The sequence below is a fragment of the Aethalodelphis obliquidens genome, unplaced genomic scaffold (assembly GCF_003676395.1).
Source record: "Aethalodelphis obliquidens isolate GAN/ISIS:26980383/991018 unplaced genomic scaffold, ASM367639v1 scaffold30, whole genome shotgun sequence".
NCBI classification, from domain to species: Eukaryota; Metazoa; Chordata; class Mammalia; order Artiodactyla; family Delphinidae; genus Aethalodelphis; species Aethalodelphis obliquidens.
Window position 1 is genome coordinate 8,079,148 of NW_020837974.1, and position 14,309 is coordinate 8,093,456.

A 14,309-nucleotide genomic window follows, 5' to 3' on the forward strand; every position below is an offset into this window, starting at 1 on the left:
AACTCTATAAGGGTATTAACATATACATAACAGGAGTTATGAAGCACTGTCTTTTTTGTTGTCAAAATATAATTTAAAGTAATTTTAGTATCTAGTACTATTCTGCCTAAAGAATCTAGTGCCTTCTGCTGGGAGGCTATAGCTGGAGCTGTCTTGCTTGTTACCATTCCTAGAGAAAGGTTTCATAGCAGCTGATAGTGTCCTTGAGTCTGATACAGTTCAGAACGTTCAAGTTCTCAGTAATGTAGGAGTGTGTCTGAAACCATGTCCATACTAGGCACCCCGATCCATTTGGGATACCTGAACCACAGTTACTTCATTCTGATTTTTTAAATGCATTCTTTAATGGTTAAAGCAGATGTACAATGTATGTTTGATAAACTAGAACAGCCTTACCTTATAAGCCAGAATGACTTCTCCATACCTCAATACGTGAAAGTTTCCTCCATCATCTTCCCTTTTTTGTTTGCAGACCTTTCAGTAGCAAGCAGTGATACACATCGTGAGTAGTTATTCAGCTTCGCTGGAGAATTTCCTTTCTATCCTGAACATCGGAGTCAGAAGTATATTAGAAATAAAACAAAAGCTTTCCATTTTGATAGGGAGACACATTTGGTGAACAGTTCCATTGAATTAGGATGGATCTTAACAGACCTGCTCCAGATTCTTGGGTCGCTGTCTACCACTGCTGTTGTCTTTTTCTCTTGCGGGTGTTGAGGTCAGCAGTCCTTTCTATCGACCAGTCTAGTACAGAAGGCCTTGAGTGGGAAATATTAATTCAAGAGTCAGTTTCACTGTGCATGAGCTACTTAGTACCTGAGAAAGGGGCTCTTTCATTTAGGTTGGAGCCTTACAAGTGATGTCCTTTCCAGTACGTATAATCTCCTGGTTGTGGGTCATGGGGCATCTGATCTTCATCCAAAGATAGGTTACCATGATCAGTTTCAGAAACAAGCTTAGAATATTCCTTTAGTAACTTAATTAAAATACTTTATAATATAGCAATAAGGTCATCTTGGATGTAGATAATAAACCCTCAGTATATACAAAACCTCAATGTCCAAAAGGTATATTATCAAAACATAATCTCTAATTTATCCTCATTTTCTACCAAATTGGGCCAAATTAAGTCTAGTTTCAGTAAACAGCCTGATTTACCTAAGTGTAACTGGTCGTATAGGCTCTTTCAGTTGGCTGCGCTAGACCTTTTCTTAAGGAATATCAATTGAACTTTTAAAAACCTCTTGAGGCCAGGAAAATCATCAACAACGTGCCATCGGATTTTGCCTGCAGTATCCGTAGATATGAGAGAATTCCTCCCTTCTCAAGGTTCCTAAAATATCTCAATATTGCTGCTCCTGCCAGGAGGTGACCTTCCTTATTCAGCTGATAAAGCTGTTGGGACTCTGAGTTTCCAACTCCTGGAGGGATCAGGTCAAGAGAAAAGATAAATGTTTTAATTCCACTTACAGAGGTCAAACTTACCAAATTGTTATAAAGGGAAAGGTTTCCTTATGTCTAGAAAACACAGACTAAAAGCCAGCAGTGTTTCAGACAAAAACATAACCATATTCATTAGTTTACTCAGTACTATGTAACTAATCTTGATCTTAATCTTGTTAACAGTTTTATGAAACAATCAGGGTTTCCATTAGAATTTCTTAACTAGTTCAGCAGTATGATCTGGAAGTTATCAATCTTTTACTTGCCAAAAGGTCCTTTCTGTGAATCTTAAGATTTTGCAAAAGCATGAGTGAAATATCTGTGAATGACAGAAGACTTGAAAAGGCACAGTTAAGGATCTGATTACAATGCAATTGACAAAGAAGCTTAACCAAGTTGCTGTGACATATAATCTTTTACAGATAACTAGAATTAAGACTGATAACAATACCAGGACATCTCCAAATTTTAGGAACTTCATATAATTTTTAGAACACTTGATGATGTTTACCCATACAGTATTACCTAAGAAATTAACTAAGAAGGTTTTTGTTTGTTTGTTGCAGTACGGCGGGCCTCTCACTGTTGTGGCCTCTCCCGCTGCAGAGCACAAGCTCTGGACGCGCAAGCTCAGCGGCCATGGCTCACAGGCCCAGCCGCTCCACGGCATGTGGGATCTTCCCGGACCGGGGCACGAACCTGCGTCCCCCGCATCGGCAGGCGGACTCTCAACCACTGCGCCACCAGGGAAGCCCACCTAAGAAGGTTTTATCACCACTCATTTGATAGTGCTTCTCGTGTAATTTAACATACCAAATAATCTGAATTAGTTTAATATTTTTCTCTCTGAGATGCCTCAGGGGCCTTTGAAAGGTCCCAAATTAGAGGTCAAAAGAACTTCAATTCAGAATTTGATTTGAGGAAGTTTGTCAAAAATAAAGTTTTACTGGGACTCCCCTGGTGGTCCAGTGGTAAAGAATCTGCCTTCCAATGCCGGGGACGCAGGTTCCATCCCTGGTTGGGAAACTAAGATCCCACGTGCTGCAACTATTGAGCTCGCGTGCCTCAATGAGAACCCGCGTGCCACGTACTACAGAGCCCATGCACTCTGGAGCCCGCGTGCCACAACTAGAGAGAAACGCAAGCAGACCATGGGCCATAACGAAAAAGATCCCATATTCCTCAACAAAGATCCCATGTGCCACAACTAAGACCCAATGCAGCCAAAAAAATAAGGAAAATATTTAAAAAATAAAGCTTTACGAAAAGACAACCTACAGAATGGGAAAAAATATTTGCAAATGATGAGATTGACAAGGGCTTAATTTCCAAAATATACATACAGCCCAATATCCAAAAAACAACCCAATCAAAAAACGGGCAGAAGATTTAAATAGACATTTCTCCAAAGAAGACATACAGGTGGCCGACAGGTACATGAAAAGATGTTCAATATCACTAATTACTAATTATTATTATAAAAGATGTTCAATATCACTAATTATTAATGCAAGTCAAAACTATAATGAGGTATCACCTCACACCAGTCAGATTGGCTATCATCAAGAAGTCTACAGGGATTTCCCTGGTGGTCCAGGGTTAAGACTCCATGTGCCCAATGCAGGGGGCCCAGATTCCATCCCTGGTCACTAAGATCCCACATACCACAACTAAGCCCTTGTGGTGCAACTACTGAGCCCACACGCTCTAGAGCCCATGCCCTCTAAAGGCCGCGTGCCACAACTAGAGAAGCCAGTGCACCGCAATGAAGAGCCCGCAGAGCCATAATTAATTAATTTTTAAAAGTCTACAAATAATAAATGCTGGAGAGGGTGTGGAGAAAAAGGAAACGCCTTACACTGTTGGTAGGAACGTAAATTGGTGCAGCCACTATGGAGAACAGTATGGAGGTTCCTTAAAAGAGACTAAATAGAGTTACCATATGATCTGGTGACCTGGAGAAATTAATTCAAAAAGATACACACACTCTAATGTTCATAGGAGCACTATTCACAATAGCCAAGACATGGAAATAACCTAAGTGTCCATGGACAAACGAATGGATAAAGACGATATGGTATATATATACACAGTGGAATATTAGCCATAAAAAAGAATGAGATAATGCCATTTGCAGCAACATGGATAGACCTAGAGATTATTATACTAAAGTCAGAGAAAGACAAATATATGATACTGCTTATATGTGGAATCTAAAAAAATCCTACAAATGAACTTATTTTACAAACAGACTCAAACATAGAAAACAAACGTATGGTTACCAAAGGGGAAATGGAGTGGGGGGGGATACATTAGAAGTTTAAAATATATACACTACTATCTATAATATAAAATAGATAACCAACAAGGACCTACTGTATAGTACAGGGAACTGTACTCAATATCTTGTAATGGGGCTTCTCTGGTGGTGCAGTCGTTAAGAATCCACCTGCCAGGGGCTTCCCTGGTGGCGCAGTGGTTGAGAATCTGCCTGCTAATGCAGGAGACACGGGTCCAAGCCCTGGTCTGGGAAGATCCCACATGCCGCGGAGCAACTAGGCCCGTGCGCCACAACTACTGAGCCTGCGCGTCTGGAGCCTGTGCTCCGCAACGAGAGGCCGCGATAGCGAGAGGCCTGCGCACCGTGATGAAGAGTGGCCCCCGCTTGCCACAACTAAAGAAAGCCCTCGCACAGAAACGAAGACCCAACACAGCCAAAAGAAAGAAAGAAAGAAAAAAAAAAGTAAATCCTATTTCAAAGAAAAAAAAAAGAATCCACCTGCTAATGCAGGGGACGGGGGTTCAAGCCCTGGTCCGGGACAATCCCACATGCCACAGAGCAACTAAGCCCATGCGCCACAACTACTGAGCCTGCACTCTAGAGTCCACGAGCCAAAACTACTGAAGTCCATGCACCTAGAGCCCATGCTCCACAACAAGAGAAGCCACTGCAATGAGAAGCCTACACACCACAATGAAGAGTAGCTCCCGCTCACCACAAAGAAGACTCAACGCAGCCAAAAATAATTTTTTAAAAATACCTTGTAAGAACTATAATGGAAAAGAGTCTAAAAAAGAATACACGTATTCATACATATATACACACACGTATATAACTGAATCACTTTGCTGTACACCTGAAACTAACAGCACTCTAAATCAACTATATTTCAATAAAGTTTTTTTTTTAATAAAGTTTTAAAACACTTGGTCAAGTAGAATCGTAAGTATTGTGAAAGTATTCACTTAACTAAAGTGACAGAGAAGATTTCAAAGGCAAATACAGAAGGTTACAACAGATCACGTAGAAAGTCTTATTGGGAGTTCCATGGTGTTCTAGTGGTTAGGATTCAGCACTGTCACTGTGCTGTGGTCCAGGCTCAATCCCTGGTCAGGGAACTGAGATCCCATAAGCCGCATGGTGCGGACAAAATATTAAAAAATAATAAAAGACAGTCTTACTTAAAGTAGCTCAATATTCCAAGAACACTGTCTCATAACAAAAAAGCAAACTCCAGGGCTTCCCTGTTGGCACAGTGGTTCAGAGACCACCTGCCAATGCAGGGGACATGGGTTCTTGCCCTGGTCCAGGAAGATCCCACATACCGCGGAGCGGCTACGCCCGTGAGCCATGGCCGCTGAGCCTGCGCGTCTGGAGCCTGTGCTCCGCAACGGGAGAGGCCACAACAATGAGAGACCCGTGTACTGCAAAAAAAAAAAAAAAAAAAAAGCTCCAGTCTTGTATCAGCTTAAATAAATAACATACTTTTTAAAATAAATTTCTTTTTGGCTGCATTGGGTCGTCGTCGTTGCATGCAGGCTTTCTCTAGTTGCGGCGATGGGGGGCTACTTTTTGATGCAGCGCATCAGCTTCTCATTGCAGTGGCTTCTCGTTGCAGGGCACAGGCTCTAGGCACATGGGCTTCAGGAGTTGTGGCTCACAGGCTCCAGAGCACAGGCTCAGTAGGTGTGGCACACAGGCTTAGTTGCTCCACGGCATGTGGGATCTTCCTGGACCAGGGCTCGAACCAGTGTCCCCTGCATTGGCAGGCGGATTGTTAACCACCACGCCACCAGGGAAGCCCTATCAGCTTACTTTTAATAATAAAATTAATTTACTTAGATTGAATTCAGTCTAATCTTACCCAGTTCTGATCATGAACAAAACTTTTCTCAAGGTTCCTCTTCCACAACTTCCTATATCCATATGAGTTTGTCCCTTATTCTTTCCCCATCCAGAAACAACCAGCTCTAGGACAAATCTACTCTTTAACAAAAATATCTCCATTTTTCATACCTTCTTGCCAACAACATATATCCTACTTCCTTTACATACTGAAATGTTTCCCTTATTTCTAGTACTTTTTCATTACCTATCACAATTTTTAACCCTTAAAAACTTTAATCTCTAGCAAAAACCAAGAAGCAAGCAACTGTGAAATGTTTATCATACCAGCATTTTCTGATTAGCAAACTTAGGAACATCTTCTATAACCTAAAAACATTTTCTCATAGCACAGTTTCTTCAATGTGGTACAAAATATGTTTGGGTTTATTAGACATACCTTTGTCCTCATTAGAGAAAAACTAAATTAGGTAAACAAACTTGCTGTAAACAGACTTGTTTAGCAAGTGTTCCAGTATTTCATCTTATTTTAAAATGATTTAGACATTCAGTTAATTTTCATCATTTTACCTTCATTTAGGAAAACTCAAGTTACCAAAAATCTGGAAAAACAAACAACTATTCCTAAAGAGTTCACCTAAAAGCTTTTATCCCATTTATCTCTATTACTTATAACAATATCATACCAAGTTAATCTTTTCTTGCTGACAAAATTATAATGAGAATTTGATTTTCAGTAAACCTAAGTACAATAAAAGTATTATACTTAATATTGATGACTCTAGAGACAGGTCTGTATTAAACCAAACTTAATATCTGGTATTAAACTTAGGTTAATACTGAATATTCCCCCAGATCACATGAACTTGAAATTCATTTGGGTTAATTTCTGTTGTATTCCTGAGAATTTATATAAGCACTTAATTCCCTTGAGCCAATCAATTAGAGCTCATTTACAAATTAATTTTTAAAGACAGAACTAGAGATCCCATAGTTTCATTTTAAAACAGTCATGAATTAGATGTCTAAAACACATTAATTTATAACAGTTGGAATAAGTTTACTTGAGTTTTAAAACGCTTTTCTCCCATTTCCTCTCAGTTTCAGGTTCTACCAGGTAAGCTGAGACCATAGTCTCAGACAATGTGAGCTGTGTTTGCATTTCAAGGAAATAAGTTATAACTTAACCTTTTACCTAGGAGAACTTTTGCTCTCTCAGGGCCAGAATTTTGAAAAGAATTTTTTTTTAATTTTACTTTCTTTATACAGCAGGTTATTATCTATTGTATATATGTCAATCCCAATCTCCCAATTCATCCCACCACCATCACCCCCCAAAAAACAATTTTTTTTTTAAATCAAGCCAGACGTCTCTAACTGCATATGCAAAAAAAAAAAAAAAGTTTTGGGGCTTCCCTGGTGGCACACTGATTAAGAATCCACCTGCCGACGCAGGAGATACGGGCTCGAGCCCTGGTCTGGGAAGATCCCACATGCCGCAGAACAACTAAGCCTGTGCGCCACAGCTACTGAGCCTGCGTTCTGGAGCCTGCGAGCCACAGCTACTGAGCCCGTGTGCCACAACTACTGAAGCCCACGCGCCTAGAGCCCATGCTCCCAACAAGAGAGTCCACCACAATGCAAAGCCATTTTTCTCCAGTTTAAACATTCTGGCCATGTGGTATTAGAACAAAGTCATCTTTCTAAAAAAAAAAAAAAGTCATCTTTCTTTTCATAGAAACATAGCTGAAGATTTCCCAGTTTTGTAAAATACACCCCAGAGGACTACAAGATGCAATAGAGCTCTGATTTCCCTTTTTGTCATACAGCTGGTATTACCAGAAACAGATCAGAACCAGGCAACCCAGTGCTGAGAGGCCTCTCAGGATCACAGCTCCCCGGCACAAGAATGGAAGATTTCCTACCTGTTGTTCCAGATGGGGGTACCAACGAGCCCTGGTTTAACAGGGACTTTCCCAGTCACCGCAAGGGCAGTGTGGGATGGCTGAAGCATTCCTCAACCCAGAAGAGAACACTCCAATTAAAGCAGCATTTGGGGGACTCCTCTGGTGGCCCAGTGGGTAAGACTCAGTGCTCCCAGTGCTGGGGCCCTGGGTTCGATCCCTGGTCGGGGAACTAGATCCCACAAGCAGGCTGCAACTAAGAGTCCGTGTGCCACAACTAAAAGATCCCACGCGCCACAACAAAGACCTGGTGCAGCCAAAATAAATATAGTTTTTAAAAAAAGCATTTTGCTCAGAACCAGACCACCAAGTCCTATGCTTTCTCCCACCCCACCCCCCCAAAGGAAAAATTCCATTCAAGGCAACCCAGTAGGGAAGAATATCCTGGTGTGGTCACATGAGAGGCCCACGTACCGCAAAAAAAATAATAAAAAAAAAAAAAGTGTGATGGGGCTTCCCTGGTGGCACAGTTGTTGGGAGCCCGCCTGCCAATGTGGAGGACGTGGGCTCGTGCCCTGGTCCAGGAGGATCCCACGTACCGCAGAGCAGCTGGGCCCGTGAGCCATAGCTGCTGAGCCTGTTCGTCCGGAGCCTGTGTTCCACAACGGGAGATGCCACAGTGGTGAGAGGCCCACGTACAAAAAAAACAAAAAAAAAACAAAAAAAACGGTGTGAGGGAAAGGGTCACAGTTTGGTAATCAGCTCCTGTACAATTCTCTGGTTGATGATGACATAACAGGATGATGTTTCGAGAATCTCAGTTATCAACCTTCTGGTTCCAACTGGTCTGGGGTCTATGTGCTGGTGGTCAGCATGCAGTTAACTTCCTCCACCTGGTGGGGGTTTCTGCAAAAGAACTCAAGGGTATGGCTCAGGATATTATCTGTATCCCTGGAGGAGGAACTCAAGGTTCTCGACTTTGTTTTATGGCTAAACTATTATTTTGTCTTGCTTGACTGGTTTCCTTTGTTTCTGCATTTTCTCAATCTCATTAAATTTGTTCTTTGGAAAAGCGAACACTCCTACACTGTTGGTGGGAAGGTAAGTTGGTGCAGCCACTTTGGAAAACAGTATGGAGGTTCCTCAGAAAACTAAACATAGAATTACCACATATATGAGGGACTTCCCTGGCAGTCCAGTGGTTAAGACTGCACTTCCACTGCAGGGGGCACAGGTTCAATCCCTGGTCAGGGAACTAAGATCCCAAATGCCATGTGGTGCAGCCAAAAAAAAAAAGGAATTACTATAATTTTAAAAGCTACATTCACCCCTATGTTCATAGCAGCACTATTCACAATAGCCAAGACAATGAAACAACCTAAATGTCCATCAACAGATGAATGCATAAAGATGTTATATATATATACACACACACACACACACACATATACATACGATGGAATACTATTCAGCCACGAAAAAGAATGAAATAATGCCATTTGCAGCAACATGGATGGACCTAGAAATTATCATACTAAGTGAAGTAAGTCAGAAAGCCAAATACAATATGATACCACTTATATCTGGAATCTAAACTATGACACAAAGGAACCTATCTATGAAACAGAATCACGGACATAGAAAACAGATTGGTGGTTGGGCTAGGCGGGGGGTTGGGGGAGGGATGGGGTGGGAGGTTGGGGTTAGCGGATGTATTATATACAGGATGGATAAACACCAAGGTCCTACTGTGTAGCACAGGGAACTATATTCAATATCCTATGACAAACCATAATGGAGAGGAGGAACCAAGATGGTGGAGTAGAAGGACGTGCTCTCACTCCCTCTTGCAAGAACACCAGAATCACAACTAGCTGCTGGACAGTCATCAACAGGAAGGCACTGGAACTCACCAGAAAAGATACCCCACATCCAAAGACAAAGGAGAAGCCACAGTGAGATGGTAGGAGGGGCGCAATCACAGTAAAATCAAATCCCATAACCGCTGGGTGGGTGACTCACAGACTGGAGAACACTTATACCACAGAAGTCCACCCACTGGAGTGAAGGTTCTGAGCCCCACGTCAGGCTTCCCAACCTGGGGGTCCGGCAATGGGAGGAGGAATTCCTAGAGAATCAGACTTGGAAGCCTAGTGGGAATTGATTGCAGGAATTCAACAGGACTGCGGGAAACAGAGACTCCACTCTTGGAGGGCACACACAAAGTAGTGTGCGAATCGGAACCCAGGGGAAGGAGCAGGGGCCCCAGGAGAGACTACCCAGACCTACCTGCTAGTGTTGGAGGGTCTCCTGCAGAGGTGGGGTGGGGGTGGCTGTGGCTCACTGTGGGGACAAGGACACTGGCAGCAGAAGTTCTGGGAAGTAATCCTTGGTGTGAGCCTTCCCAGAGTCTGTCATTAGCCCCACCAAAGCGCCCAGGTAGGTTCCAGTGTTGGGTTGCCTCAGGCCAAACAACCAACAGGGAGGGAACCCAGCCCCACCCATCAACAGTCAAGTGGATTAAAGTTTTACTGAGCTCTGCCCACCAGAGCAACAGTCAGCTCTACCCACCACCAGTCCCTCCCATCAAGCCTCTTAGATAGCCTCATCCACCAGAGGGCAGACAGCAGAAGCAAGAAGAACTACAATCCTGCAGCCTGTGGAACAAAAACCACATTCACAGAAAGATAGACAAGATGAAAAGGCAGAAAAGGCAGAGGGCTATGTACCAGATGAAGGAACAAGATAAAATCCCAGAAAAACAACTAAATGAAGTGGGGATAGGCAACCTTCCAGAAAAAGAATTCAGAATATTGATAGTGAAGATGATCCAGGACCTCAGAAAAAGAATGGAGGCAAAGATCGAGAAGATGCAAGAAATGTTTAACAAAGACCTAGAAGAATTAAAGAACAAACAAACAGAGATGAACAATACCATAACTGAAATGAAAACTACACTAGACGGACTCAATAGCAGAACAACTGAGGCAGAAGAACGGATAAGTGACCTGGAAGACAGAATGGTGGAATTCACTGCTGTGGAACAGAATAAAGAAAAAAGAATGAAAAGAAATGAAGACAGCCTAAGAGACCTCTAGGACAACATTAAACGCAACCAACATTCACATTATAGGGGGTCCCCGAAGGCGAAGAGAGAGAGAAAGGACCAGAGAAAATATATGAAGAGATTATAGTCAAAAACTTCCCTAGCATGGGAAAGGAAAGAGCCACCCAAGTCCAGGAAGCACAGCGAGTCCCATACAGGATAAATCCAAAGAGAAACACGCTGAGACACATAGTAAATCAAACTGGCAAAAAATTAAAGACAAAGAAAAATTATTGAAAGCAGCAAGGGAAAAATGACAAATAACATACAAGGGAACTCCCATAAGGTTAACAGCTGATTTCTCAGCAGAATCTCTACAAGCCAGAAAGGAGTGGCACGATATACTTAAAGTGATGAAAGGGAAGAACCTACAACCAAGATTACTCTACCCGGCAAGGATCTCTTTCAGATTTGATGGAGAAATCAAAAGCTTTACAGACAAGCAAAGGCTAAGAGAATTCAGCACCACCAAACCAGCTCTACAACAAATGCTAAAGGACCTTCTCTAAGTGGGAAACACAAGAGAAGAAAAGGATCTACAAAAACAAACCCAAAACAATTAAGAAAATGGTCATAGGAACATACATATAGATAATTACCTTAAACGTGAATGGATTAAATGCTCCAACCAAAAGACACAGGCTTCATGAATGGATACAAAAACAAGACCCATATATATGCTGTCTACAAGAGACCCACTTCAGACCTAGGGACACATACAGACTGAAAGTGAGGGGATGGAAAAAGATATTCCATGCAAATAGAAATCAAAAGAAAGCATATCAGATAAAATAGACTTTAAAATAAAGAATGTTACAAGAGACAAGGAAGGATATTACATAATGATCAAGGGATCAATCCAAGAAGAAGATATAACAATTATAAGTATATATGCACCCAACATAGGAGCACCTCAATACATAAGGCAACTGCTAACAGCTATAAAAGAGGAAATCGACAGTAACACAATAATAGTGGGGGACCTTAACACCTCACTTACATCAATGGACAGATCATCCAAAATTTAAATAAATAAGGAAACAGAAGCTTTAAATGACACAATAGACCAGATAGATTTAATTGATATTTATAGGACGTTCCATCCAAAAACAGCAGATTACACTTTCTTCTCAAGTGCACATGGAACATTCTCCAGGATAGATCACATCTTGGGTCACAAATCAAGCCTCAGTAAATTTAAGAAAATTGAAATCATATCCAGCATCTTTTCTGACCACAATGCTATGAGATTAGAAATGAATTACAGGGAAAAAAACGTAAAAACACAAACACATGGAGGCTAAACAGTACGTTACTAAATAACCAAGAGATCACTGAAGAAATCAAAGAGGAAATCAAAAAACACCTAGAGACAAATGACAATGAAAACACGACGATCCAAAACCTATGGGATGCAGCAAAACCAGTTCTAAGTGGGAAGTTTATAGCTATACAAGCCTACCTGAAGAAATAAGAAAAATCTCAAATAAACAATCTAACCTTACACCTAAAGGAACTAGAGAGAAAAGAACAAACACAACCCAAAGTTAGCAGAAGGAAAGAAATCATAAAGATCGGAGCAGAAATAAATGAAATAGAAACAAAGAAAACAATAACAAAGATCACTAAAACTAAAAGCTGGTTCTTTGAGAAGATAAACAAACTTGATTAACCATTAGCCAGACTCATCAAGAAAAAGGGGAGAGGACTCAAATCAATATAATTAGAAATGAAAAAGGAGAAGTTACAACAGACACCGCAGAAATACAAAGCATCCTAAGAGACTACTACAAGCAACTCTATGCCAATAAAATGGACAACCTGGAAGAAATGGACAAATTCTTAGAAAGGTATAACCTTCCAGACTGAACCAAGAAGAAATAGAAAATATGAACAGACCAATCACAAGTAATGAAATTGAAACTGTGATTAAAAATCTTCCAACAAAGAAAAGTCCAGGACCAGATGGCTTCACAGGTGAATTCTATCAAACATTTAGAGAACAGCTAACACCCATCCTTCTCAAACTCTTCCAAAGAATTGCAGAGGAAGGAACACTCCCAAACATTCTATGAGGCCACCATCACCCTGATACCAAAACCAGACAAAGATACTACAAAAAAAGAAATTACAGACCAATATCACGGATGAATATAGATGCAAAAATCCTTAACAAAATACTAGCAAACAGACTCCAACAACACATTAAAAGGATCACACACCATGATCAAGTGGGATGTATTGCAGGGATGCAAGGATTCTTCAATATATGTAAATCAATCAATGTGATACACCATATTAACAAATGGAAGAATAAAAACCATATGATCTGGAACTTCCCTGGTGGCGCAGTGGTTGAGAGTCCGCCTGCCGATGCAGGGGACACGGGTTCGTGCCCCGGTCCGGGAAGATCCCACATGCTGCGGAGCGGCTGGGCCCGTGAGTCATGGCCGCTGAGCCTGCGTGTCCAGAGCCTGTGCTCCACAGCGGGAGAGGCCACAACAGTGAGAGGCCCGCATACCGCAAAAAACAAAACACCAAAAAAAACCAAAAAAAACCCATATGATCATCTCAATAGATGCAGAAAAAGCTTTTTTGACAAAATTCAACACCCATTTATGATAAAAACCCTCCAGAAAGTAGGCACAAAGGGAACCTACCTCAACATAATAAAGGCCATATGTGACAAACCCACAGCAAACATCATTCTCAATGGTGAAAAACTGAAAGCATTTCCTCTAAGATAAGGAACAAGACAAGGATGTCCACTCTCACCACTATTATTCAACATAGTTTTGGAAGTCCTAGCCATGGCAATCAGAGAAGTAAAAGAAATAAAAGAATACAAATTGGAAAAGAAGTATAACTGTTATTGTTTGCAGATGACATGATACTATAAATAGAGAAGCCTTAAAATGCCATCAGAAAACTACTAGAGCTGTCCCCAGGAAGATCCCCCAGGGTCCTGCTCAGTTTCATTTCTTCAGGGTGTTGTTTGTTTAGGAAAAGGGAAAAATTAAATGTCAGTGAGAAGGGAGAGACACTCACCCGTTAAAAAAAAAAAAAAAAACTTGATTGGGGGAGGATCTAAGTAATGCCCTTGTGAATGTTACCAAACCAGGATCATTTTGCCCAACGTGCAGCAAGCCAAAACGCTGAGATGTCAGGGTTTGCAGAAAAGAGAGGGTTTATTCACAAGGCAGCCAAGCAAGGAGACACAACAAGTCTCAGATTCACCTCCTGGAAGGCAAGGGACGCCAGGTATTTATGGAATAAAGAAGCAAGGCAGTCTGAGGCGTGGGGGCAGTGAGGATGGGTAATTGGAAAAAGTTGCGGTGACTGTCATTCTGCACAGGAGTAACTAAGCTACAGGCCTCTGCACATGCAAAAATGGAGGTGCTTAGCATGATCTGAGGGTTACCGTTTGAGTCAAAAGGCCACCAAGTGGACACGTGGGCAGGCCCAGTTGGAGGGTCAGTGGTCCTATCCAATCTTAACCAGATCAGCTCAAACTAGACACAGCTGACTCCAAGCTCCTAGAAAACAACTGGGACAAACACTGTTTAGGCTACATGCTGCTTGGAGAACATGCAAGTTTCAAAATGAATGACCTTGATTAGTGACGGCAGGTGAAATGGGTTTGACTGATAATTACCCAGTTTTACCACCACCCCCCCATCTTAACATCATTCCTCCATCTCGAGGGAAGAGGGGGCGATGACTGAATGTA

The 14,309-nt window shown here is 41.7% G+C and overlaps 1 long non-coding RNA gene across 5 annotated transcripts in view; it reads right to left on the reverse strand.

Moving 5' to 3' along the window:
• The window catches only part of LOC113630545 (uncharacterized), a 26,658-nt gene that overhangs the window by 4,281 nt on the left and 8,068 nt on the right, over positions 1 to 14,309 (reverse strand). For 2 of the 5 annotated variants that reach the window (XR_003437007.1, XR_003437006.1), the window contains 2 exons: positions 655 to 758; positions 425 to 544 (listed from right to left, as the gene is read on the reverse strand). This is a non-coding gene — a long non-coding RNA (uncharacterized LOC113630545). Of the gene's footprint in view, positions 1 to 424; positions 545 to 654; positions 783 to 1,158; positions 1,500 to 14,309 lie in introns of those variants that run through there. The other 3 variants (XR_003437005.1, XR_003437009.1, XR_003437008.1) reach the window with 2 other exon arrangements.